This window comes from Myotis daubentonii, chromosome 1 (genome assembly GCF_963259705.1).
Source record: "Myotis daubentonii chromosome 1, mMyoDau2.1, whole genome shotgun sequence".
Taxonomy (NCBI): domain Eukaryota; kingdom Metazoa; phylum Chordata; class Mammalia; order Chiroptera; family Vespertilionidae; genus Myotis; species Myotis daubentonii.
The window spans coordinates 10,639,808-10,665,047 of NC_081840.1; the positions used below are offsets into that span (position 1 = coordinate 10,639,808).

General features: G+C 47.7%; 1 protein-coding gene across 1 annotated transcript in view; it reads left to right on the forward strand.

The window, feature by feature from the left end:
* FOXN3 (forkhead box N3) overlaps positions 1-25,240 on the forward strand; it is a 361,722-nt gene that overhangs the window by 63,731 nt on the left and 272,751 nt on the right. Inside the window, exon 2 of the mRNA XM_059688361.1 lies at positions 22,561-22,676. The gene's annotated coding sequence lies outside the window, so the exon portion shown is untranslated. The remainder of the gene's footprint in view (positions 1-22,560; positions 22,677-25,240) is intronic.

The window sequence follows — 25,240 nt, forward strand, 5'->3', positions numbered from 1 at the left end:
CCCTCTGGCCTCCATCAGTTTGCTCTCTGTGTCCATAAGTCTGTTCCTATTTTGTTTGTTCATTTATTTTGTTCTCTACCACATATGAGTGATATCTTGTGGTATTTGTCTTTCTCTGTCTGGTTTCTTTTACTGAGCATAATACCCTCTAGATCCACCGTTATGCACATGAATACATACTGACTGGTGGGTTTCATCCTAAGTGGTCTTCACTGTATTTGAAGCATTTCTGAAAAACAAAACCGAAAACCTTTCCAAATGACAGTGTGCGCGCCATAAGCGGACAATAGCAATTGTATTCCTAGTGGCTGTACACCTCGGAAGAAATTTTTTTCTGCCCTTGCCCAAAGTGGATTGTCAATCTAGCACTGGCCCTTCGGGCGAACGTGGGACACGCTTGGTGTGAATGTTTCGCCATCTCTATGCTGTGGACACGACAAACAGATGATGATCAATGTAAACTCTTCTTTTAAGGCGAGTGTGGCAGAGAGAGCCACGGGAAGCACCGAATAAAGTGAAGCTAGTAGCATGGCAAGATGCACAGATGGAGTGGGGACTATAAAATTCCTCGAAAGCGCACGCGGAATGTGTGATGAACTAAAATTAAATCTGGTTGTGCTAGGCAGCGTGAGCAGTGGAAAGAGGGCTGTCCTGACGGCGTAAGCTTGCTCTTAACTTTCGTGACCTTGACCAACCTCTTTGGGCCTCGGTTCCTCTGTTGATAAAGTCTGGTTTTAGTCGATGATGTCCATCTCTAAGCGCCTGGCTCTAAGATCGTGTGATAAGGAACATTCCTTGGCAGTTTAATTGTACTTAACTGAGGCAGCATTGCTGTGGCCTTGGCATGTGATTTACGCAGCTTGGCCTCAGGGAGGAGGTGAGGACAGCCCTGAGCTTATAATCACAGACGCTGAGGTCTCAAGCCTGATTGATGCTGAGGCCCAGGGCAAGTTCATTTACAATAGCCTGCTCCCTGGGAGACCTGCCCAGCGGAGGCCCAGGGAGAGCAGAATGTTGCTCCATAGTTCAGCCAGCGCCCATCCGCCTGGGAGCTCTCTTACCGGCTGTTAGGACAGTTTCTTTCCCTTCTCCACCCTCTTCTTCTTCACTCACTGCTTTCCTCTTTTTCTAGCATCTTCTCCCCTATTCTGGATTGTCTGGTTATTATGGTGTCTCCTGTGATCAGCATCATGCACTGGTTCTCCAGCGGCCCTTCCCCGCCTGCAGCTTACATCCTGGAAGAAACAGACAGGGCAATGTCCCCTTCCTTCTAGCTCATCTGGAAGCGCTGCCACCTGTTCTCTGATGGAGGCGAGGGTGTGTGCATGTGTGTAAGAGAGACAGAGAGAGAAAGAGACTGTTCCATTTGGTGAAGCCGTGGTTAGGGTTTTGACATGAACAGAAAAACAAACTCAGAAATAGTTGTGTTGGGAACAGCATTGGACACCGTGGAAGCTGCACTTGGGAAGTGGGGTTTGGGGAAGCGGTGGCTGCTTAGTTTCTGTCTTACATTTCACTTATTACTCAAGATGTGAGAGTCCGCTGTGCCTTCCTTCTGCGGCGCCCCCACCCCCCGCCCGGCCTGACAGCGCTTGCATCAGTCCCGAAGGGGATCAGAACATGCCGCCCCCAGGCCTGCCACTTCGGCATATTGGTCATTTTGAGCTGAAGGCACTTGAGAAAGAGCAGATGTAGGAAGAGCTGTCTGCCTTCCCGCTCTCCGCCTAAAGGCGGTGCATACATTTCCTACGACAAAGATGCCTTCCCTCTACCAGGAAGTCATTCTTTCACGGAGACAGGGAGGTGAAGCAGAGAAGAGTCGAGTACAGAGACCTCACTAGAGTAACCCTGTCTTCCGTCGGTTTCCTTCACATATTCCTAGTCACTTTCCAGCAAGCCCTCTCCTCCTTGGTCTTGTCACGTCTCCACAGTTTATCACTCTTCGTTAGGCTGGTATATGAAACTCAGGTCTAACCACTTTGGGGGGCAGGGGTTTCACTTCTTTCTCTGAAGCCCCCTGTGCCATGTGAAAATATCGGTATCAAATAAGATTCGTGTGTGTTTTCTCCTGTTACACCGTCTTTTGTCAGTTCAAGTCACAGGCCCCAGGTACAGAACCTAAGAGGACAGAGGACAAGTCTTTCCTTCCCTGGAGTTCCCAAGCAGCGGGTCCTGCTGCCCAAGCCCCCTGACCCCCTGTATGGCTTCCTGCCCGGCCCTGGAGGGATGCAGATACAGTTGTTTGTTCAGTGTTGTAGGCGAATGGCCGAGAATGGGCATACTGTTCCTCCGGAGAGTCTGCTGTTCATGTCAAGCCTGCAAAACCTCATGCAGCCTGGGTCCGCTTAGGTCCCGTGCCGTGAGGGATGACCTCTGGGATTCAGGTCACATAGACTCAGAAAATGTGAGTTACAATGTGAAATATAAACCAAGTAGGTCTTCTGAAAACCTGCCCCCGGGATGATTTGAATGTGAGTTGAAGAACCCGCTGGACGCTCTCGATGGCCCCCACGCCCGCCCTGACCATGTGTGCACATTAGGGGTGGTGGACCAGGAGCAGAAGGAGCCTTTGGGAGAGGCATGGTGGCGAACTTGGCAATTCATTTAAATCTGTGACTTCACAGTTGCCGTCCCCAATCTCCAGGAATACCCTGCCATTCTGAATGTGACGGTAACTGTGATCATGGGTTGTCTGGGAGGTGAGGTGCAGCTGCCTCCCCCCCCACCCCCCCACCCCCCCCACACACAGGTCTCTGACATGGTTGGAGATGTGCCTTGGTGGGATGCTCAGCCAGTCAGAGGACAGCGTGTGTCCCGGACTTACTCTGGGGACACAGCTCTACCTGCTTAGCAGCGGCAGCCATCGGTGCATCTGCAGGACCAGCTCCCAGGACCGTTTGACTTTTTCTGGCTTGAGGATGCCTTGAGGCTTATTCAGGATCCCTGTCCTGGGTCGTGGAGCTGAAGCCATTCTCCAACTGGATCCCGGATTCTATTTATCAAGAGAAGCCGAGTGCAAAGCGTGTTGGGACTTAGGAGGCATGGGTTCGAGTCCCAGACGGCGGTGAGACCTGTGCAAGCCGCTTCGGTGAGCCTCAGGGTCTTCACGTGCAAAATGAGGAATCCCCCACCCTGTCTTCTAGCTTTTCTCACAGGCCCCCATGTGTGTGCAGGAGCGGGAGTCCCCTCGTGTAGGGAGGTCTGCCTGCCAGTTTTGTTCTGCTGCTTGTCTGTGTGGGTCCTGTGAGGGGGAAGGAGGAGGGATCACGCTCAGTGGTGAATGGGAGCTGGAAAACGGGGAATGCAAATCCTAAGCTCCTATTTGCATGACAAGATAAAAATAGCTACTACAATCTGTAACAACTGGTCCTTTTGAAATTGCGAAGTAGTTTTTTTTCCAGATTGAAAAATACCATTTGTATTAGACCTAAGCACACGATCAGCGAAGTCCTTGAGGATGATTGTTGGCACTTTAAAATTTTCGTTAAAAATTAAAGTCTTTCTTCATTCCCCAAATATTTAAGGGCCTATTTATTGTATGCCACAGGCTGGAGTCCTGCAGCAGTGAGCAAAACAGACCAAAAAACAAAAACAAAAAAATACCCTAATCTCTTGAGACTGATATGCTAGTGGGGAGATGGAAAAGGATCAAAATAAATAATATGTATAATTTGCAAATAGTAATAAATGCTGTGGAGGAGGATGAAACATGGGTAGGGGCTGTCACTTTAAACCAGGTGGCCAGGGTAGGTTTCCTCGCTGAAGGAGGTGAGAGATCATGGCAGGTGGATGTCTGGAGGAGGAATTCTGCAGGTGAGGTCCTAAAGGGAGTCTGGTCTGGTCCAGGAATAGCAAGAGGCCAAGGGTGGGTGCAACAGACTGAGGGAGATTACATAGGAGGTGAGCTCAGTTGGACAGTTGGTGGTGGGTGTGGATGTCAGATGGTAAAAGCTGGTGGGAAGGTTTTGAGGGAGGCAGGCATTAGGGGAGCCGACCTACCTTGCATTCGACAACCTGAGTTTAACTTTTGACTCTCCCAGAGCTTAACTACTAAGAGCCTACTGTTGACTGGAAGTCTTACTGGTAACACCAACAGTATTTTCCATGTTATATGTTTTATCTACTGTATTCTTACCATAAAGTAAGCTAGAGGAAAGAAAATGTTAGGAAGAGGAAATACCTTTACCACATTTACTGAAAGAAATCTGCATATACGTGGACCTGCGCAATCCAAAACCATGTTGTTCGAGGGTCACTGCGCTTTAAAAGGGTTAGTTGATAGCAGTTTTTTATTTATTTGCCTTGTGCAAAGCCTCTTGTTTGGGTCAGAGGAAAAGCCTAAAATCATAATATCACAGCCTGTGTGGTGTTCCAGATTCTGCTACTCAATGTGTGGTCCACGGGCCAGCAGTGTGGGCAACCCCTGAGCGCTTTGAAATGCAGAACCTCTACCCCTCCCAGCCCCGGACGTCAGACCCTGCACCTGACAGGGCCTGCGAGTGATCCGTGGGCACCTTCCTGTTGGAGAAGCACTGAGCTAAAGGTGCCTGCGGCCCTGGGCGTCAGGAGCCTGCGAGTCTGCTAAGCGCATGTCTACTGGGGCGTCTCTTCGATGTGCTGAGAGATGTTCTTTCCTCTTTGCAGAGTGTCCCGAAGGTACACAGTCTGTGCCGGGATGAACAGCAGGGAGTATGGTGGCTCACCTGTAGACCAGGTTCCCATCATCTTCTGCCAGGTCCCTTGCTGGTCCCAACTGTCCCAGATGCAGGAAGGCTGGTTGCCTTGGAGGGTCCCTGGGAATGTTGCTTCTCATGGCGAGCGCTCATAGTGCTCATTGTGTGGGCGGGTCCACCCTCGCATCAGGCCTCGGGTACTCGCCCCACCCGCCTGAGATAGAGCCCACGGCCTAGAATCGTGGAGATCTCATTTTGGTTCGACTGTTATGAACGTCTGAGGAACTTTGGGCAAATCACTTTCCCTATCTGGGCATCAGGCTGCTTATTGATAAAACGAGGTTATAATCATTTTGACTTCACAGGCAGGTTATGGAAGGCTTCATTCTATAAATGCTGCTGAGAGCTGTTCTTAAACGTGCGATTTCCAGGCTTGAGTCACCGCACGCTAGCAAGCCTTTTTTTAAAAATGAGTGTGAAATCCTTCCCCTACCTCTGATCATTTAATGACTGCAGCGTTGACGGCAGATAGTGGCGAATGCCTATTAATGTTACTCACAGATTATTATGGGTTAAGAAACAAATTAGGCATTGACCTTTCTTGGCTGTTTCTGAATTAGTCACACTTCCCATCATTTGTGGGTGTCAGCAGGATGACCTAAAATAAAGTTCGGGTGGAAATCTTTCAGAATGTGTTTTGGATTCCTCCTTACCATAAGTGAAGGCAGTCTGATGTAGGGCTTGCCATTAACTAGAACGGCCTTTTCCGCAAAGCACTGCTCGGCTAGGGCGGTTTTTATTGAACGTTGATTTCTGGATGTGGTGGAATTCTCAAATTTCTCAAGTGTTTCTTGTCCTGCTGAGGCCTCTAGTTGAAAGCAGTCTTCATTTTTCACTGCCATTTTCCATTGGCGGGGCAACTCGATAGGGCAATTGCCCTGGGTCTTACCTTACCACCTGGTCCAGATCTGCCCAATGCTAGCTGGGGTCGGGTGTGTTCAGATTTCTGCCCAGGTGCCGAGAGATGGTCTTCTGGGCTCACTGACCAGCTACTTAATCAGCTGCTGTAAGGTGGTGTTCCATTAGTGTGTGAGTTTAGGCCACCTACCGGATTAAAGCAAGCAACTAGCTACACAACATTAACAGTCGCCACCAAAACGCCTCTGGTCACGTCTGTGTCTCCGATCAAGTTCAGGCTGCAGAGATAAGATTCAACCATTGCAACTTAGCCAGGCGGAAACCGCATAGGGGCTAAGTCACGGATCACACATGCTTTCCTGCCTTTTGCTGTGCCTTCTGACTTTCTGTGTCGCTGCACAGATGAGGGTTGTCCTAGACCTGCAGGATGCATAGAGGCCTGTGAGGAAGAAAGGGCTTCCTGCCCTGGCTGACTGGATTGCTCAGTTGGTTAGAGCGTCATCCTGTGCACCAAAAGGTTGTGGGTTCGATTCCCAGTCAGGACACATACCTAGGTTGTGGGTTCGATTCCCAGTCAGGACACATACCTAGGTTGTGGGTTCAGTTCTTTGTCAGGGAGTGTGCAGGAGGCAACCTATTGATGTTTCTCTCTCACATCAATGTTTCTCTCTCTCTCTCTCTCTCTCTGTCTCTGTCTTCCTTCCTGAATAAAAATCAATAAAAACAGATCGTCGGGTGAGGGTTAAAAGAGAGAGAGAGAGAGAGAGAGAGAGAGAGAGAGAGAGAGAACGAGAAAGTGCTTCACGACAAGTTCCTGTCTGGTCCAGAAGCTCCTGGCACGAGTGGGGACTGGAGCTAAGCGCCCGGGGCGCCGAGTGTCTGAAGCGCTCACTGGGATTGAGGAAGTGTAACAACCGATCCTGGGGGCCGTGGCAGCTTCTGGAGGGAGTTAGTCAGGTAATATTGTAACGGGTCATCTTACAGAGCTTTATACCAAGAAGGTCTCTCCAAAGCAATGTGAAGCCACTCCTCAGGGTTCCCCCAGACCTGGGACTTGGGTTAGGGTTAAGGTTTGGGGCAGTGGGGGAGCCGGGTAGAGACATTGGTGCTGGGCCAGGTTGTTGTGGACACCCCAACGCTCCCCTCACACAGACACGTGGCTCTTCTCCACGCTCTTGCCTTCTCTAGTCCCCTGAGAAGAGCACCAGCCTTCATAACCTGGGCAGATGGAAGGGTCAGCCCACTGGGGATTATTCCAGGTCAGACCCAGAAGGAATGCTATCCTTTTGTTCTCCCAGCATATCAACAAGTCGGTAGAAGAGCGCTCACTTCTGTCACAAGCCTTGCCATCCACTTCCCATTTCCAAATGCATCGGAATCAAAACTCATTGCTTGGGCCACCTCATGGCATTGTCGCCGTGCTGCTAACACATGGGTTGCATTCCCAACACTTGCTTTGGGGAGTGAGCTAGTGACGCCACTAGCTCAGTGTTCTGTGGGTTGGTATCCACTGAATGCGCCTGAGTGGATTAGTGATGCACTTGGCTTGCATGTTCCCTTCTTGAATGACCCAGTTAGAGGCCTGGCCCCGGGACAGGATGAGGCAGGCTAGCTGGGCACTGTCAGGGAGCCCTCCCAGCTGGGCACGGGGGCTCCTGCCATCCTAGCCAGGGCTGCAAACAAGTGTGAGAGCGAGGGGAGAGTCCCTGCTGTTGGTTTGGCTCTGGGTCTTTTTCTTTCTGGCCGTGTAGGTAAATAAAAGGAAGGGAGAAAATCCGATGGGCTGGATGCTAGAGCTTATTTCATGGTGTCGCATATGTCTTTTGGGAGCAGCCATTGTGAGTCGTCTCCTGGTTTTCATCCAATTGTTAATCAAATCGAAAGATTTAGGAACTTCTTTACGTGTTAATATGCCCCGTGGAGCAGGACTCACTCTTATGCCCTCGCTAGTGGCCAAGCAGAGCTTCAAAGTGGTCCTGACCCAGTGACAATCACGTGCCCGTCACTAGCCAGGCTGCACCAGCCCCCCAGCCCCGACTCTGTCTGTTCCACTATTGTCTCTCAGATGGTGAAGTGGCTCGATCCATAAAACGTGTGGTTGCTAGGAGGGACTGTTGTTGGTAAGGAGAACTGGGAACATTCTCATTTCTAGATTACCTTTCAAATATTCAAATCCATGCACTAGGAGCATATGGCTAGAACTTTTACTTTTTCGCTCAGATGTCTTCCAATGTGCTTCATTGAATTCCAAATCCACATCAGGTTTGAATTTTGAAAATGCCAACTGTATGCTCACTGAATGTGAGAAATGAAGAACACTTTCATAAATGGTCTTAAAAAATAGTAGTGATTAATTTTTCTGCATTCATATAAACCAGCTGTATGGATTCCCCCCCAACCCCTCCTCCACACACACACTTAGGTTCATGTACATCTTGATAATAATGAGGGAACTATGTTACTAGTGTTCTTAGTTAACTTTCTTTTTTAAAAAAAATTTTTTTTTTTATTGATTTCAGAGAGGAAGGGAGAAGGAGAGAGAGATAGAAACATCAGTGATGAGAGAGAATCACTGATTGGCTGCCTCCTGCATGCGCCCCACTGGGGATCAAGCCCACAACCCAGGTACGTGCCCCGAACAGAATTCAAACTTCGACCTCCTAGGTTAGTGTTCAACCACTGAGACACACCGCTGGGCCTTAGTTAATTTCCTGTAAGATCGTTCCATCATAGCACGTATCAGACAGCAAAGGAGAGTGGACTACACAGTCTCTCTGTCCGCTCTGCTGGCCAGGAACGTGGCTCAGGGGTGGGCAGGTGGAACAGCCTTCCTGGTCCTCACACATCTGTGTCTGCCCTGTTTGCTCAGCCTGCACACAGTGTGGCCCAGGGATTATCTGACTATTTTCTTCCCCCTCCGGTTGAGTTTAGTTCAGTGGCTCTCAACCTTGGCTGCACATGAGAATCACCTGGGAATCTTTTTAAAATCCTGATTTCTGGGCCTCATCCTCCAGAAATTCTGTTTCTTTGTTACTAATGTTGTGGCCCCACCCCATAACAAAGAAACAGAATTTCCGGAGGATGAGGCCCAGAAATCAGGATTTTAAAAAGATTCCCAGGTGATTCTCATGTGCAGCCAAGGTTGAGAACCACTGGTTTAGTTTGTAGGTGCCATTTCTGCTTTCATCTCCTACCAGGTGAGAGTTCTCAAGCACCTTAGAACCAATAAAGAAGGGCTTTTATCTGCTAGGTTTTCCTTAGGCACAGAGAAAATTAGTCCCAACGTGTTTTTTTTGTTTGTTTTTTTTGGCATGACCTCAATCAGAGACTATCAGTGAAAAGAACGTCCCCCTGATGGTCAGAAAACTGCCCGACAGAGGGGCCCAGGTCTGGGGCTCTAAGGGCTTCATAAGTTTGGGATGTCCACCCGTGGAGGCCTCCCCCCACTCACCAACATAGTCAAATGCACCACGTTCCACTTGAAATACAATTTATACATCGTACATCTTCGCACTCAAATTTTCATTTATTGTAAAATGGAACATTATTTTGTGTATCACTAAGAAAAATGCTGCCTAATATGATTTGATGCACTCATTTCAGAGTGTTCAAATGTAGAAAAATGTGCACTTTAGAATTGGTGAAATGCACTTTAATTATGAGTTGAGTTGCATTTGGGTCACTGAGATAATGCTAAATTGTGTAGGTCTTATGATGATTTATTTCTAACATAGGAAAAGCTCAAACACTTTTGCCCATTACCCAACTTTGGCAGATCTCAGCATTCTGCCATATTTTCTTCAAATACAGGGGTGGGCAAAAGTAGGTTTACAGTTATTTATATGGAAAAAGACATGCAGATTATGATTATTACAATAGCTATGTTGGCCCTGGCCAGTTTGGCTCGGTGGATAGAGCATTGGCCCACAGACTGAAAGGTGTCCGGTTCGATTTCGGTTAGGGCACGTACCTCGGTTTTGGGGCATGTGAGGCAGCCAATTGATGTGTCTCTCTCACATCGATGTTTCTCTCTCTCTCTCTCTCTCTCTCTCTCTCTCTCTCTCTCTCTCTCTCTCTCTCTCTTTCTCCCTTCCCTTTCATTCCACTTTCTAAAAAAATGTCCTTAGGTGAGGATTTAAAAAAAAGCTTTATTAATGCAAAAAAATGGCACAGTAAACCTACTTTTGGCCACTCTTATATTTTGAAAAAAATAAGGCATGGAAGATACAATTGCAGGCCCCGGTGTATCCCTTCCCCAGGCCCAAGACCTCATCTCCTCCTTGTGCCCCATGTAACCACCTTGAATTTGGTGCTTATCATTCCCATGCATGTTTGTAAACTTTAGTAACTCTCAGTAGTAGATCCCTGGGGCTTTAACTGGACACCTTCTTCTCCAGGGGCAAAATGACTACCTTCTGGCTGATGGAGGACCGTGGAAGGGATGGGTATGATGTGTGGATTTCACCTGTAAAACGAATGAGCGAGCCCTCATGTGCTCTCTCTTCCGTGTTTCTGACGAGGGCGGGGACAAGGTGTTCACATGATACTGAAAACCATGCAGATGTGGGACGGATGCTAGGAAACAGCAGTGCAACTAGAGAGAGAGGTCCTGGGTGCCCGCCTTCAGGGTACCAGCTGCCCAGCCACCACCCACCCCTGCTCCGCCACTGACTGTCTACTGTCGTGGGCTGTTATGTGAGAAGTAAACTAACAACCAACTCTTCATTTAAGTCAGTATTACAGCCCCCCAAATGTTCTAATACATGTAGTATACAGTCTGATTATGTACATTACTAGTGACTTACTCTATTAACAACTTTCGTTTTTATTAAGTAGGGGAGGTTAGGGCAAAACACATTAATGCAATTCGCTGTAGGCTTGGATTGAAAAGCAAACAAAAATTTTTTTACAACTGCCCCAATGGCTAAGGTATTCGTGTCCAGCCCTGGAGTGAACCCTTTGAGGGTACATGAGTTGAACTCATTGGTTATAGTCCATATACAGATACAGGAAGTACATACACGCCAAGGACAGCCCCCTCCTGGAGACATTTAAAGCAGACCTCACAGTGGTCTTTTCAGCCTGTAAAGCTTCCATTCCCAGGAGAAGTTTCTTCTCCAGCCCTGACTGAGCATCCCTGTGAGTGCCACAAGCGTGAGGCCTCCCTGGTTCCTTTCTCTTCTCCAACAGCTGGCCCCATGGCCCTCACTCCTGCCAGACAAGCAGCAGCACGGCAGCTCCAGGGAAAAGGCTGCCCTGGTGACTGGCGGGCGTCCTCGCGGCTCCATGCCAGGGGACCAGGCTGGCTGGAAGGCTTGCTTTCTGCAGAGTGCTTAATGGCTCAGGGCTCTACCCAGAGGGGCAGTGTCTGTGCCAGAGCCCAGGGTGGATGATTGGGACACGAGGTGCACAGGGACCATCCTCAGCTCTTCCCTGTCCCACATTGCAGCCCACTCCTGCCTGCTTAGGAGCACACCCTGAGCTTGTCCCTAATCTCACAGCTCAGCTTGGCTTCTGGTCCTACTGGCAGGTCTGGTGTCCACTTTCCCTCTAAGGGGCCCTGGGAGCAGGGCTCCCAGGCACCTGGCCTCTCCTTTGGAATAGGGCTGGTGCTGTCCGTTCCAGTCATGCTGGACACATCATGACCTTGAGCTTTCCCCCCCTTCACATTAAGAATTGGGTTGTCAGGCGAGTCCTTCTCAGGCTTCTGCTGCCTGTGCATCGCCTTGATGCAGAAAATCAGGGGTGCCTTGTGTGCTCCCTGTGCCAACATACAAGCATCCAGAACACACGACGGGGGCTCCTGGAATGAAGGGGAGGGTGAGCACTGCTTTGGGTGAGACTCAACAAGCTGAGCTTGCTCAATAGTGCCCATACATTAAATGCACGGTGGAAAGGAACGAAGCCAAGCCATACGGATTCCTTCCCTCCACTGAGGCCAGAAACGCAGCTGCGCCGAGTCCCGTGCAGCAAGAAGACAGAGCGGTGCAGGCAGCGTGCAGGTCAGACTGTGCATTCCTGTCTGACAGAACATCAGCTGCCTCGGACAGGCTTTGCCTCCTGAAAAAGGAAAAGTAGAAGTAAGCGTGTCCGTAAAGCCAGTGCCCATATCGGTTTGCCGAGTAACCAGCTCACCGGAAATTCATTTCCATTTCGAGTGTTTTGGCATTCGTTGTCTGTATCTCAAAAAATTATTGAATTAAAAAAATGAAACATAAACTAAAATTTAAAAACAAGCTGCATGTGCCCTTAGAAGACTTGATTTATGAACCTTATGATGCCAAAGAGATGAAAAAAAGAAAAAAAGAGGAAAGGACATTGCCATGTAAAAACCTTCAAAAAATGTTTTAAATTATAGGCAAATTGCTCATTAGGTGCCTGGCTTTAGGCTAATTGACCTGGAGTCAATGACATCTGAAAGTTGACACTTTTGTGCTCAGGGACACTTTCTGAGGCCTATTTCATCTTATTTCAGACAAAATTCTAATCAACTCTCTTATTTGGTTTCCCAGCCCCTGGCATATTAGATGTGAATCAAAATAGGGAGGGAACAGCGAGAGCCAGGCCACTTTGCGTGGTGGGAAGGCCAGCTGGTACCCCGACAGCCAGGGAGGGGCAAGCGGAGGCCAGAGAAAATGAAAATGTAAATACGAGGCTTAGGAAACCACAAGTGTGTGGGGCCTGCTCCTGTGTGGGTGACCTCCTCCCCTCCCGCCTACGCTTGCATGGCTTCTGAGAACTCGGTATCATAATGTGTGTGAGGCCAGCCAGGAAAACTAGAACAGGCTAAAGCACGTGCTGTGTACTTTGCCCGATTCGTTGTTTTCTTACACAGTCCATTTTGGAAAGTTTTTATCAAAAGGGACCAAGTCACTGACTTGAGTTGGAGCATTTGCGGGAAGGCACCCTGTTTCCCCCCTCCCTCTGGGAGGTCTCCCCAGAACACTGCCACTCAGGAAGCCTCCTGCTGCCTCAGGAGCACCTGGAATGAAGTCAGTAGTCCGGAAAAATTTACTTCTAGGAAGTCCTCATTCCCCAAAATGCAGCATGACCAAATCCGTTTCACCCTTGCTGTCGAGGGTAACGAAATGAGTCTGATGTTCAACCTGAAGAAGGGGTCATGCATAACCCAGATCACGACGGAATCCACTTCCGATTACTCGCTTCCTCAGGGAAGTGTGTGAGAATTTCCTGGAGAGGCATGACTAGTACGATATATGTACATACATGCATACACACACACACATACCCATGTGCATATGTACACACATGCATGCATACAGACAGACAAAATACACACACATATGTATAAATGCATATATACACATGAAATTAACTATCACAGGAGGATAACACTTTATTGCTGCTGCTTGTTGCTCCCAGCCCTGCTTTCACCTCCTTTCTCCCAAGGGACTTCCAACCATCTTTCCTCTCTTCGAGGAGTGGCACTCAGGCCTGGGGTGTCTGGGAAGGAAGGGAGGGGTTCAGGGCTTTGTGAGCTGAGATGACCTGCTTTGGGGCCGGTGCTGAACTCAGTCTGTAGGCTGGTTCCTCTCCTCCCACCCTTGGGAGAAGAAAGTTGGGCGGACGAGATCAGAGAGGAGCATGAGCTTAACCACCAGCCATAGTTAACATCTGCACTAATTTATCTGATACGCATATCTGTCCCGTTTTTTTTAAGTTATTTTTTAAGTTATTTTAAGTCCTTTACAACCATCTGCATGTGTGAGGAACCTAGAGACAGCGTGGCACACGGCCCGAGCACTAGATCAGGCCACAGGGACAGGGTTCTGCTGCTTAATGTGTGACCGTGGGCCAGTCACTGGTCCTCGGAACCTCGGTGCTCTCTACCGTGAGATGAGACTGTTGATACTCGCCACGCGAATTCACAGTATAACCTGTGATAGTCAAATGGGATGGCCCACGTGAAAATGCCTGGTGCAGACATGTAAAGTGCGTGTAAGGCGCAATCGCTTCTCTGGCTGTGGTTCTGCTCCTTGAGTTTGTAAGTACTGGTCATGATTAGCTACAGAGTCATCTGTGTCTGCCCTGCTACTGCTCCACGACCAGCTTGCTCCTGGACCCTCACATCATTTGAGATTGCTATAAAAAAATAAGTAATCTCTCTTACCAGCAAGGTTTGTGTATCTCTTTTCTGTTTTGCTTTCTCTTTAGGGATGAGTTCATTATTATTGTCATAGTATATATCCAAGCATGGCCCAGTTTAGAAAATAATGGGAAATTTTGGCTTAGCTTTGGTGGGATAATTTAGCCATAATTCCCACAAATAAAGTAGTGGTTTCTTTCTTCTTTTTTTTTAAATGCCAGTTGAGAGTCGCAGATCTGCACTTTCAAAGCCTACAATTGATGGTTTAGTGCGAAAATTATATTCAAGTTGAAGCACATCAGCATGCAAATCTAAAGTGTGGCCATTTTCATCTGGATTGAATATTATTAACTAGCCCAAGGGATAGGATGTAATTAAGATTTTGAACAGCTTACTTGTGTCTACCGTGTTGAATAACCCCATTATTTAAAGTGGCGTACCGGTTTGAATAATCAGAAGACAGCCCAGTGCACCAGCATCTACACATGGTGGCTTTTAGGTGTACTGAGAGAGCCTGACTTCCCTGCACCCATCCAAACATTGGATAAGGTCAAAGAGTTGAGCTTGCAGCAAATGAGAGAATTTTCAGATTCCGGGAGAAATCACATTTCTTTCTGAATGATGTCAGATGTCCATCTTGTCACTCATTCTAATACCTTCTTCAGTAAGTTTAGAAACAGACCCGGTGGGGACAGGCGAAGCCCTGGTGAGGGTGCATGCTTTTGGCTAATTAAAACTACTGGGTTTGCAGCCTGCGTGTGCAGCTCTCGGTGAAAGGGCAAAGAACTCTTAGCTGGGATCCACTTCAGAAAGTTTGCAAAACCTCCCTCTGCCTTTCACAGAACCAATAAGGCACAATGCTGATGGCATCTTTATTCTGGTGCGATTCCGCAATAACTGTTCTTAGATGAGACAAGATACGCACCCTTTTTTTTTTTTTTTTTTGTCCTGCCCGCACTGTTTTAAAAGCAGGAAACTTCTCCATCTCTCCCAGGAGAAGTTGGTGAAAGGATCTATTGCCTAGCGGCCCCACCTGAAGCAGATCCCCAGCCCGCTAGGTTGGACACGGCTCATTTCAGCCGTCCGGATTTTCAGGTGTACCCTGTGCATTTAGTACATCATTTGATAATGCTAAAAAAAATATATTAAAGCAGTGTGAGACTAAAGGAGAAAGAAGATGAATGTTAGCCTTCCCCTGGGGTTCATGGGTGAAGGAATTAACACAGCGTGGCACTCTACCCTAGCTGTGTTTGTTTCCATGGCAACAGCGACGTACATGTTTCAGACTATCTACAGTGACACAGTTGCAGAAATAGTAGCTTGCAGGTTTCTGATATCGCATCAGTGGACAGGCAGCACACACTATATTAAGTAAGTGTAAAAGAATTTAAAATACAGCTCAGATTCAGCTGAGAGATGCACTGGGGGCTTTGGCATTCCCCCCTCCTCACCACGACAGCAAAATCGGGACAAAGTTGAAAGTTGCAAGATTCCAGGCAAGCAATTGCCCTTGCTTGGGTAAATAGCATCAACGGAAACCAATGTGAGTTACAAAGGTAAGAAAACGGCCGTGGCCGGTGACATCTTTAAGAAGGATATTGCCAGGGAAGCTAATTTTGTAGAGGAGTGGGGGGCATCAGTAATGGGTAAGGAATGAAAGCTCAGGTTGAAGACAGCCGAGTCTTAAAGCAATTCTAATGTGCAACAGAATCTTTGCTTCTGAGTTTATGGCAACTAAGGTCTTTGAATGTATCATTGTAGAAATTGCTTTTCTGTAAAAATGGTCAGGTGAGACGCAGAGAGGTTGATTGGGTGAGCAGCTAGAGGGGAATTGGGGCTCCATTGTCTTTTCGGAATGCTTATGTAAATATCTTTCCCGGGATGACCCTGGTTTGTCTTTGACATTGGCTGCTACTTTTTGGTACCATATGCTGGTCTCTGTGTTTATGTTATGCTGCCACATTGTAACCTGATAAGACTTGAGTGCTGAGAGCAACCAAGTAAAGATGATAGACTTTGTAAATGGGTGACTTTGCAATCAAATCGTACAGTTAAGTAATTTAGGAGAAGTGTTCAAATGGGTATTTATTTACATGCCAGACCTCTGCTTTTGAATAGCAGGGTATTAGGTTAATAGATTTCAATGCGCGTGGTATGATTGCAGGAGCTTTCAAGTATGTTGTAGTTCAATTTAGACTGAGTTTTTAATGTCAAAATATTCTTATATGCCCATTATTCAGTTTAAGCCTGCACTTACCTTATAGTTTCGTTGGTCATGTATCAGTGAAGAGAATGTGAAATGGCATGGTAATTTAAGCTAACCTGTTCTTGTGAGGAGGATTCGTTTTCTGACCATAGGTGGACTTTTACAAAAAGTGGCGCCTGAGACACGCAACTCTTTTGTAGTGTGTGAGACTGTTTTCTCTGTGCACGGGGAGCTGCCTACAGCATCTACTACATGTCCCTCACATTAACTGTTTGATTAGATTTTAAGAGAACATGGGGGTTGGGTATTGTCTGGAGCTTCCCGCATTCCCTGGTAATATGGAGGGATGGAACAGATTTTTCATTATAAATCAGGGACCTGAACCCTAGAATAGCTGACGCCCCAGTGGATAGACACGATTTGCCTTTCTAAATAAGGTGACCCAAAGTGAAACTAATGTTGAAGCTTCCCATTTATGCCCATCTGTAGTCTGAGCCACCCAGAGATGGGAAGTGAAGTGTGTGTCTTCTAAGGGGGATTTTTTTCAATGGTGGCTCATACCAAAGAGCAGCCCCTTTCTCGGAGTCTCGCCTGCCTACTCCCACACGCATCCCTGTGGAGTTTTGAGGCTCCAGCCCATCTTTGGGAGCCAGGGGAGGACAGGCTTGCAGACCGCTCCCCCGTGCCCTGGCTCGCCTGGCTCGGGCCCTGTGTGTGGTGGTGGTCAGCTTCTCGCTGTGACAGCTGCAGGAAACCACCTGTGCTTGGCCCCCCAGGGCAGAGGAGCCAGATGCCATTGGTGTGAGGGCTTACATCACATTCTGCTATTAGTACTTGGAGCGGCCCTGGAAACCTTGGGCTTCGAAACCGGAAATCAGCAAAGTTTCAATGAACTACTTAAATTTTTTTAAAATTTATTGATGAGAGAGAAAAAAACATTGATTGTTGTTCCACTTATTTATGCATTCATTGGTTGATTCTTGTATGTGCCCTAACCAGGGGTCGAACCCACAACCTTGGCACATGGGGATGACGCTCTAACCAACTGAGCAACCTGGCCAGGGCTTCGATGAGCTACTTTGATGACTAGGTCAACGTTTGTCTGTTTGGGAGTATTAGAGCAGGCAGGCCCTTCCAACAGTTGGGACGTTGGTATATATTTTTTCACCACCCGGAAATATTTTCCAGTGTAAAAAAACAAAACAAAAGTCCACCAGTCTGTGCCGTGTTACTTAACTCTTTTGTAAGAATAGAAAAACCACATACACCTAAATGCCAAGCCCCAGGCCGAATCAGTCATTCAAATTTAAATCCTGGCAGTGCTCGTAGGAAATTCAATTGCTTCCATTTGAAGGGCCAGGAAATTGATTTGGAAAAAAAATAAATGTGAGGGATTCCCAAATAGTGGCAGCATGGAATGAATAAGAGAAAAATGAAGGTACAGACAGATCTTATTACCAGTCTTAAATGGTAACGGAATTGCCAGAATCAACTTCCTGAGGTGTAGCTCACTCGGAGTCTCGACTGCTCCGGAACTTCTGATGGTTCTCGGTGGGCACGGGGCATGGGGCATGAGCGAGCCTGCAGGTTGGCGTCCAGGGCTTTCCACACTGGCGCCAGCCCAGCCTTCCCTCCCACTAGCCCTCTTCCCCTGGAGCATCCCGTGGCTGCCCTAGGCACCAGGTACCCTGTCCTGGGCTGGCCAGGAAGCCCTCGGCCTTTGCTCTCGCTGGTGTATCCGTCCAACGCCTTCCCCCCCATCTTTGCTTTGTAAGACCCAGCTTAGATTCCACGTCCTCCATACAACCTTACAGCTCTTCCCCTCTTCCCTCGTCAGGAGCGTTTTTCCAACTTCCATGTTCCCATCACAGTTTCTTCGTCTTCAATGATAGCACTTCTTTCACTGTATTCAGATCAGTTGTGTCTCTTCTTAACTGAGATGTCAGTGTACGAAGGAGAAAGGTCCATGACTTCGGCACCTTGTAGCTTTTGCCATCCCTAGAACAGTCCTCCGAACTGTTGTATTGCATCGCGTTCTTAAAAACTTGTAAAGCTGTGCAACCTTCCAGCGCTCATGCTCTCTGCTGGAGGAGAGTCTGTTGGGTACTGAGCTTCCCGTGGCTCTGTCTGTCTCAGCCCCCAGCATCTGGACCGATTCAGCCACTTTCAGAGGCTTCCAAACTTCTGGCTGTGTGGCATCATCTCAACACAGAAACCAAGGGGATGGCTGATCCACCCCCCCCCCATATTCATAGTATCACGAGATTTTAGAGCCAGGAGGAACCTGATAGAGTAAACTCAAACTACAGAGAAGAGAACTGTGAACCCAAACTAAGTGCCTGTGCCAAAGCCACTCGGGGGTGAGTGACCCAGGTGTGCGGGGAGCCAGTTATAGCTCTACATGGTTCTGCCCTGGCTGATGGCTCAGTTGGTTGGTGCATCATCCCATACAACAAAAGATTTCAGGTTTGATTCCCGGTCAGTGTGGGAGGCAGTCGATCGGTGTTTCTCTCCCTAGCTCTGTCTATAAAGAAAAAATAATTCAATAAAAACATCTCCTTGGGTGAGGATTAAAAAAAAATATCCCCATGGCCCTGTGTACTGAGCCTTCCTGCCCAAAGCCTTGGGTTCCACGTGAGATGTCACAGTCAGCTGGTGCTTTCCGCCCTGTGTTGCGATTGGCTGGTTTTCCGTATGTAAACACTGTCCGGTGACAACAGTCCCATTAATACTCTTTGCTAAAAGGTAATATCACGGGGGTAGAGTTAACAAAAGTGGACTGGGAGCTGACCTGGGGGTGGGGGTGGACTGGGAGCAATGCTAGCAGGTCATTAGCCATCGCCTGGCTGACGTTATGGCAGCTGCTGAATTCAGCCAAGTTCAGACCCTTAAAAAGAGTGGAAAAAAGAAAGCGCATACTTTCCAGGGCCCGGGCACCGCACAGCGGGGCCAGCTGGGTGCAGTGCCGTGGCAAAGGGATCTCTTCAGTCTCAGAAATATGAGCCTGAGCTTGCACACGGGGAGGGGAGTGTGGCTGCAACTGGACCTGATTGGCATTAAGGTTTCTGGGCTCATGGTGCCCGCAGTTCTATTAGACTCAGCTCCTATGGGAAGCCCATGAGTATCTAAGGAAAGAACCAGCCCTCCGAGTTGACAGGAGGAACAAGCTGTGTGTGTGTGTGTGTGTGTGTGTGTGTGTGTGTGTGTGTGTGAAGGCATTGGAGGTCAGCAGGCTTTGGAAGGGGAACTCTTGGTTTTCTGTATGATTGTGTACTTCCTCTTGTCTAGAGTTAGCCAGTTCAGGAAATAAAGCGCAATTCGGGTTTCCAAGTTGGAAGCCTGATTAATCTCTCTGCCAGTTACATATGGAAATAAATCAGTAAATGGTCCATCTGGGACGACACTACTGCAGAGATGATAAATTATCGCCATCGTATATGTCTGTGTCGCTGAAGACTGAGCTGTGCTCCCCAGGCGCGGCTGAGAGATAACTGGATCCCCCATCGTGGTCAGAGGAATGAAATTAAAAACAAAATCACAAGTAAAAAAATCGCCGTGAAGTGTTTCATGGGAGAGTGCTTTGGTTGATGCCAAGTTTGCTCCTTAGAAGTGCTATATCTGCAAATATTTAAAAGGAGTCTCAAGGGCATAAGAAACATTTTATTTCTATATTTTCAAAGGCCAAACACAGTAACAAGTGTTAATTAGTACCCAAATGTCTCAAGGAGTAGGATAATTCTATACTTCTGTGTCGTATGGCAACTTTATCATTTTCACAGCAACTTCATGTGTATTTTCTTATTTAAATTTCAAAGGAGTTGGGGCAAGCCAGTGCCTCTGTTTCTTTTTTAAAATATATTTTATTGATTTTTTTTTTTACAGACAGGAAGGGAGAGGGATAGAGAGTTAGAAACATCGATCAGCTGCCTCCTGGACACCCCCACTGGGAATGTGTCCACAACCAAGGTACATGCCCTTGACCAGAATCAAACCTGGGACCCTTTAGTCCACAGGCCAACGCTCTATCCACTGAGCCAAACCGGTTAGGGCCAGTGCCTCTGTTTCTTGATTGAGGAAACACTGAGGTGTAGAGGGTTGAATGCCTTGCCCATGATGACTCAATGGCCAAATGGCAGAGCTGGGATGAGCAACCAGATATCACCAATACTGAATCCAGCTTTGTTTCCATCAGATCCTTGTGTGACATCACACACATTTTCAGTATCCCATCATTCATTTGGCAGCATCAGGAAAGAAAGCATTCTATTTATATTAGTTTTCTAGAAGCAAATACCATACCTTCTTTTTAAAAAAATTTTTTTTTATTGATTTCAGAGAGGAAGTGAGAGGGAGAGAGGGATAGAAACATCAAGGATGAGATAGAATCATTGATTGGCTGCCTCCTGCATGCCCCACACTGGGGATGGAGCCCGCAACCCTGACCTCCTGGTTCATAGGTCAATGCTCAACCACTGAGTCATGCTGGCTGGGCAAGCCATACCTTCTGGATCATGAAAATTATTTTTCTCTACTTGGAGATCTTGAGTATCGGTTTAACATTTTTAACATGATTTCAATATTTTTAAATTGAGGTATAATTGACATATGACAAATATTAGTTTCTGGTGTACGACATAATGATCTGCTATTTGTATATATTGCGAGATGATCATAATAAGTCTAGTTAACATTCATTACCTTACATAGTTACAACATTTTTGTATGTGCTGAGAACTTTTAAGATCTACCCTCTTAGAAACTTTCAAATATGCGACAGAATATTATTAATTGTTGTCATCGTGCTGTACATTACATTCCCTTGACTTATTTATAACTGGAAATCTGTACCTTTGGACTACCCTCATCCATTTCTCCTCTCCAATCCTTTAACTTTTCCCTGTGACTAAGGCACACCACTATTCCCTTGAGTTGTTTTATAAAGCTAAACCCATAGATGTCCTCAGGGGCTTCTTAGGTCTGGTAAGATTCTGCCCCTTTGCAGAATGGCCTGAGGCTACAGTGACATCCAGAGTCCTGTGCCTACTTTAAAATGTTCTTTCGTGTCTTCCTCCTGGGCAAACCTTCCACAGTTGCTCCTTTAAGCTCCCTTCAAGAAAATGCAGTACAGAAAGGACAGAAAAGCAAGCTGGGTTCAGAAACCTTTGCGTCCCCTGATTTATTAGATGCCAATTTCTAAACATAAACAACAGATGCCACAGGCGCCTAGCATTTACCTGTTTGTACTTGAAAGTGTTTTTGTCTCACCTGGATCACCTTCCACGTGTCTCCAGTATCAGCCAGACCTGGCTACTCCATGCACCCTGAATAGCCTTCATGCTTGCTCCTCTCTGGGTCTTTGCTTAAGTTATTGCTTGGTCCTCCTGGTCAAAACTCAAGGCCCATTAGTATTGTTATTGTCTTGATGCTGTCTCCTATCTGCCCCCCTCCTCACCTCCACCAGAAACAAATGTCTCTTCTGAAACCTTCTGTTTGTTACAGAAAATAACACAGTCTGTCTGTATTTGAGTTACCTACATACATGTCTTATCTCCCACAGTGGACAATACATTTCTCCAAGGTGGCCATCCCATCATCTTCTCTCTGTGACCCTTCCATCTTCCTTCCAATCCCCAGCTCAGTACTTTGCCCTTAATTGAAGTGTAACATGCATCAGGGTAGGAGAATTTTGGTTTACAACAACAGACTGGATGTCTTTGGATGGGTGGATAAATGAAAGATCAGAATCACTTGAAGGGCTTCTTAAAACAGATCGCTGGAGCCCACCTCCAAATATTCAGATTCAGGTGGTCTTGGGTGGGGGCCGAGAATTTGCATTTCCAACAAACTCATGGGGATGCTCATGCTGCTATTCCAGGGACTATCATTTGGGAACCTCTGATTCAGTGGATTTATTTCCTAGGATTCTCACACTAACCTCATCGGGTAATACCACTGCTTTTAGTAGACCGTCTATTGATCTGTCTTCCTTGAGGTGAAGGCCCCAAAAAATAAATAAATAAAAATACCTTCCATCCAATTATGATGCAATCCACCCCATGTACCAACTTTCCTATTTTGCAAGATTATGGGTTAAACTGTGGCTCAAAAGCTTGCAGCCCATTTAGTGAGCTTTAGCTAGAGGGGACCGTTTCCCCCAGGAGTAGAGCCGGAGTCATTTTCTTTTCCAGCAGCAGGATAGAGAGTCCTTGAGTTTGCGCCTGTGGACCTGGCCTACCCGGTGGATGAAGGCCGGTCCACGTGGTTCAGCACTGGCTTACAGTGCTTGTTGGTGCTCTGAGGTCTCTCCTTCATCCACACAAGTGTTTCAGCGGCAACCATAGTAAAATAAAGCGATCTCACAAATGTCTCAATAGCAGTTGTAGTAACAGAAGATAATCTCACAGTGTCTATGGCATGCGTTTTCACATCTCTGGGTCCTTTTGTGCCCCGTGAGGCAGTTTCAAGAACACTCCATCGTGAAAGACCCGGCGCTTCAATAAACTTTCCAAGCAACAAAGAGGTGCTGTTGCAGTCGGCGCTGTCACTGAAGTGTGGCATCTTTTAGAGCCCGGCCAGAGATGGCATTCACTGTGGCTGAGAGGGTCCTCTCTCCTCCTCGGCTCTAACCCCATCTTCCTTCTGCTCCTCTCCACCAGCCACTAGAAGCATCATCTCCCAGAAGACGGCGGTTCCGGTGACAATGGAGGCTTCTCTGTCCTTCCCGTGACTGGAGCAATGCTGACCTCGGTTTCCTGGACCCATTCTGACTCAGGTAACCACGGTCGGTCTTCACCAGCTCGCTTACACCTCACAGCGACTGCACTGAATAAATGAAATACCAACGCTATTCCACATGTAAATGCAGATGCCAAATTGATCGTCTCCATCAACTGGTATCCGCCCCTCTCCCTCCCAATCTTCTTAATGATCAATTTATGCAGCTGATCAGACTGGCAATGTGGTCAATCCAATTTAGGCATTAAGATAATGAAAACATCGAATCACATCTTCATTTGAAGTTTGGGTGCATTTCATAGGCACACAAAGCAAAGGGAATCTCGCTGGGAATTTTTCGTGTGGAAACTGGATTCTACCGTAGTTCCTCTAAATCATTTTCTTTCTCATCTGACCACATACCAGTATTACTCGAATTAATCCTTCTTATGTTATACCTTTTAATGGAGGTCATAAGTATTATTGAGTATGGCTTATGTGTTCTCAGGTCAGATGGGGCTAAAATATGTGTTCCTGGGACAGACCTGGGGCTCACAGCTTAGCCACAAACCCAGGGCCCACCCACTCATGAGAGGGTGGCACATGGTGTTGCCATGTGGGGCTGGGGCTGGGCAGTGAAGGTAGCTCTCTGGTTCAGGGAATTGAGAGACTTTTAGGACTGGAACTGAAATAACTAGGGAAGAATCCATGGAAGAGGGAGGGCGTGGGCTGGGCTTTATCACTGTGGATCATTAGGCCAGGAGGCGGGGAGAGGAGCAGCTTGGCGCCTGGGTGGGAAGATGAGAATGAGCCCGCAGTGAGCCCAGGTAACGGGGGCCCTGGCTGCCTGGACTAGGACCCTGATTCTCACCTGCCCTGTTATGGTGGGGCCTTGGCTGGCAGCTTCCTTCAGGGACAGCAGTCATTGTCACCGCAGCCCTGGCTTTGGCTGCCACTTTGCTGGCCTTTTCTGCTTCTTTGGGTTTGTCCACACCGGCCTCTGCCTGTATACCTGATTATTGACTCTTCTCTTACACACCTGCACCCCTTCCCTCCAAGCTCTGCCTGGCAGGTGTGGCTTGAAAAGGCCTTGGGATGAACCAGGGATCGTGTGAGGCCAGTACCTGGTGATTCACAAGGTGCTATTCTGGGCTGAGGAGTGGAATTGACAGGTAGGGAGCATAAGCCAAGGACACGTGTTTATAAGTTGATGCTGAGAGCGTATCTAGAGAGTTCCGAAAGCCGGAAGTCAGGGGAGTCTCAGGGCTGCATGAGGGACCACAGTCAGGGATGGGGAGCACATGCTCTGATTAGCCCCGAGATGGCCAAGTACATGCTGCCCACGCCTGGCTCTTTTCCAAGGGTGCTCTTGGATAAAGCAGTGGTGGCTTTCGCTGGCCTGGGTCTTGAAGATAGTGCTGAGAGCTGTCTTCTGAGGCACCTGCTCTTCCTGTCAGGCCACAGTCCACTGTCCCGCACGCTCAGGTGCTCCTGCAGCTGAGTCCCGCTGACCCCGGAGCTTGGGCCTTCCTGGAGGCAGAGCCTGGATCGGCAGCCACGAGTGTGCCTGCCTGTAGCCAGTGTTATGAGGTTCCAAGCTTCCTCCCTCTTGTGACACCTACGTCTTCAAACACGGCTTCCTGGCTGCTGCAATGTGTGGGGGAAAAGTTGAGAACACACACTCATTCTTAACTGCCTTAGCCTGGAAATGACCCAAACCAGCTTTACAGCCACAGCCCATTGGCCAGAATTAGTCACATGACCCTGTCTCGCTTCCCCGAGGCTGGGAAGTAGGGCAGAGCAGAGGATTTCTAGGGGCCCCCACAGTCCCTGTAATACTGTGTCACTGGGGGAAACCCCATACTTTTTCTATGCTTGCCACATGTTTGGTCATTATTAAAGGGTCAGGAACCCAGCCCTATAATTTTTTCACATAGTTTATTATATTAAAAAAGATTTTTTTATTTCAGAGAGGAAGGGAGAGGGAGAGATAGAAACATCAATGATGAGAGAGAATCATTGTTCGCCTGCCTCCTGCACGCTCCCGACTAGGGATCGAGCCCACAACCCAGGCATGTGCCCTGATTGGGAATGGAACCATGACCTTCTGATTCCTAGGTCAATGCTCAACCATTGAGCCATACCGGCTGGGCTACATAGTTTATTAAAGGTGCAAGTAAGATGTATGAAGGCGCTTTGAAAGGTATCATGAGTTGTAAAATATCTTAAGATACAATTGTTACTTAATTTCTTTATCACATCTTGAATGGCAGTGGGCTGGCGTCTGGGTAGTCACACACGCCCGGGACTGTCCTAGCATTTGCCAGTTAACCCAACATAATTATACAGTCCTCCCTTTCACACCCAGAAACATCTGGGTGTAGACTGTAGATTATGTGATCACCCCAGTTTGACCCCACTGGTCATCTTTTGAGATTATTACTTCCTGTTTACTAAGCTTTTTCTAAGTGTCAGACACTGTTCTAAGCTTTTGCCTCCGTTGCTTCATTCAATCTCCAAACTTGTGAGGTAGGTACGAGTAATCTCTGTATTTTCAGACTAGAGGCCCAGTGCACAAAATTCCTGCATGGGTAGGGTCCCTAGGCCTGCCCTGCAATCAGG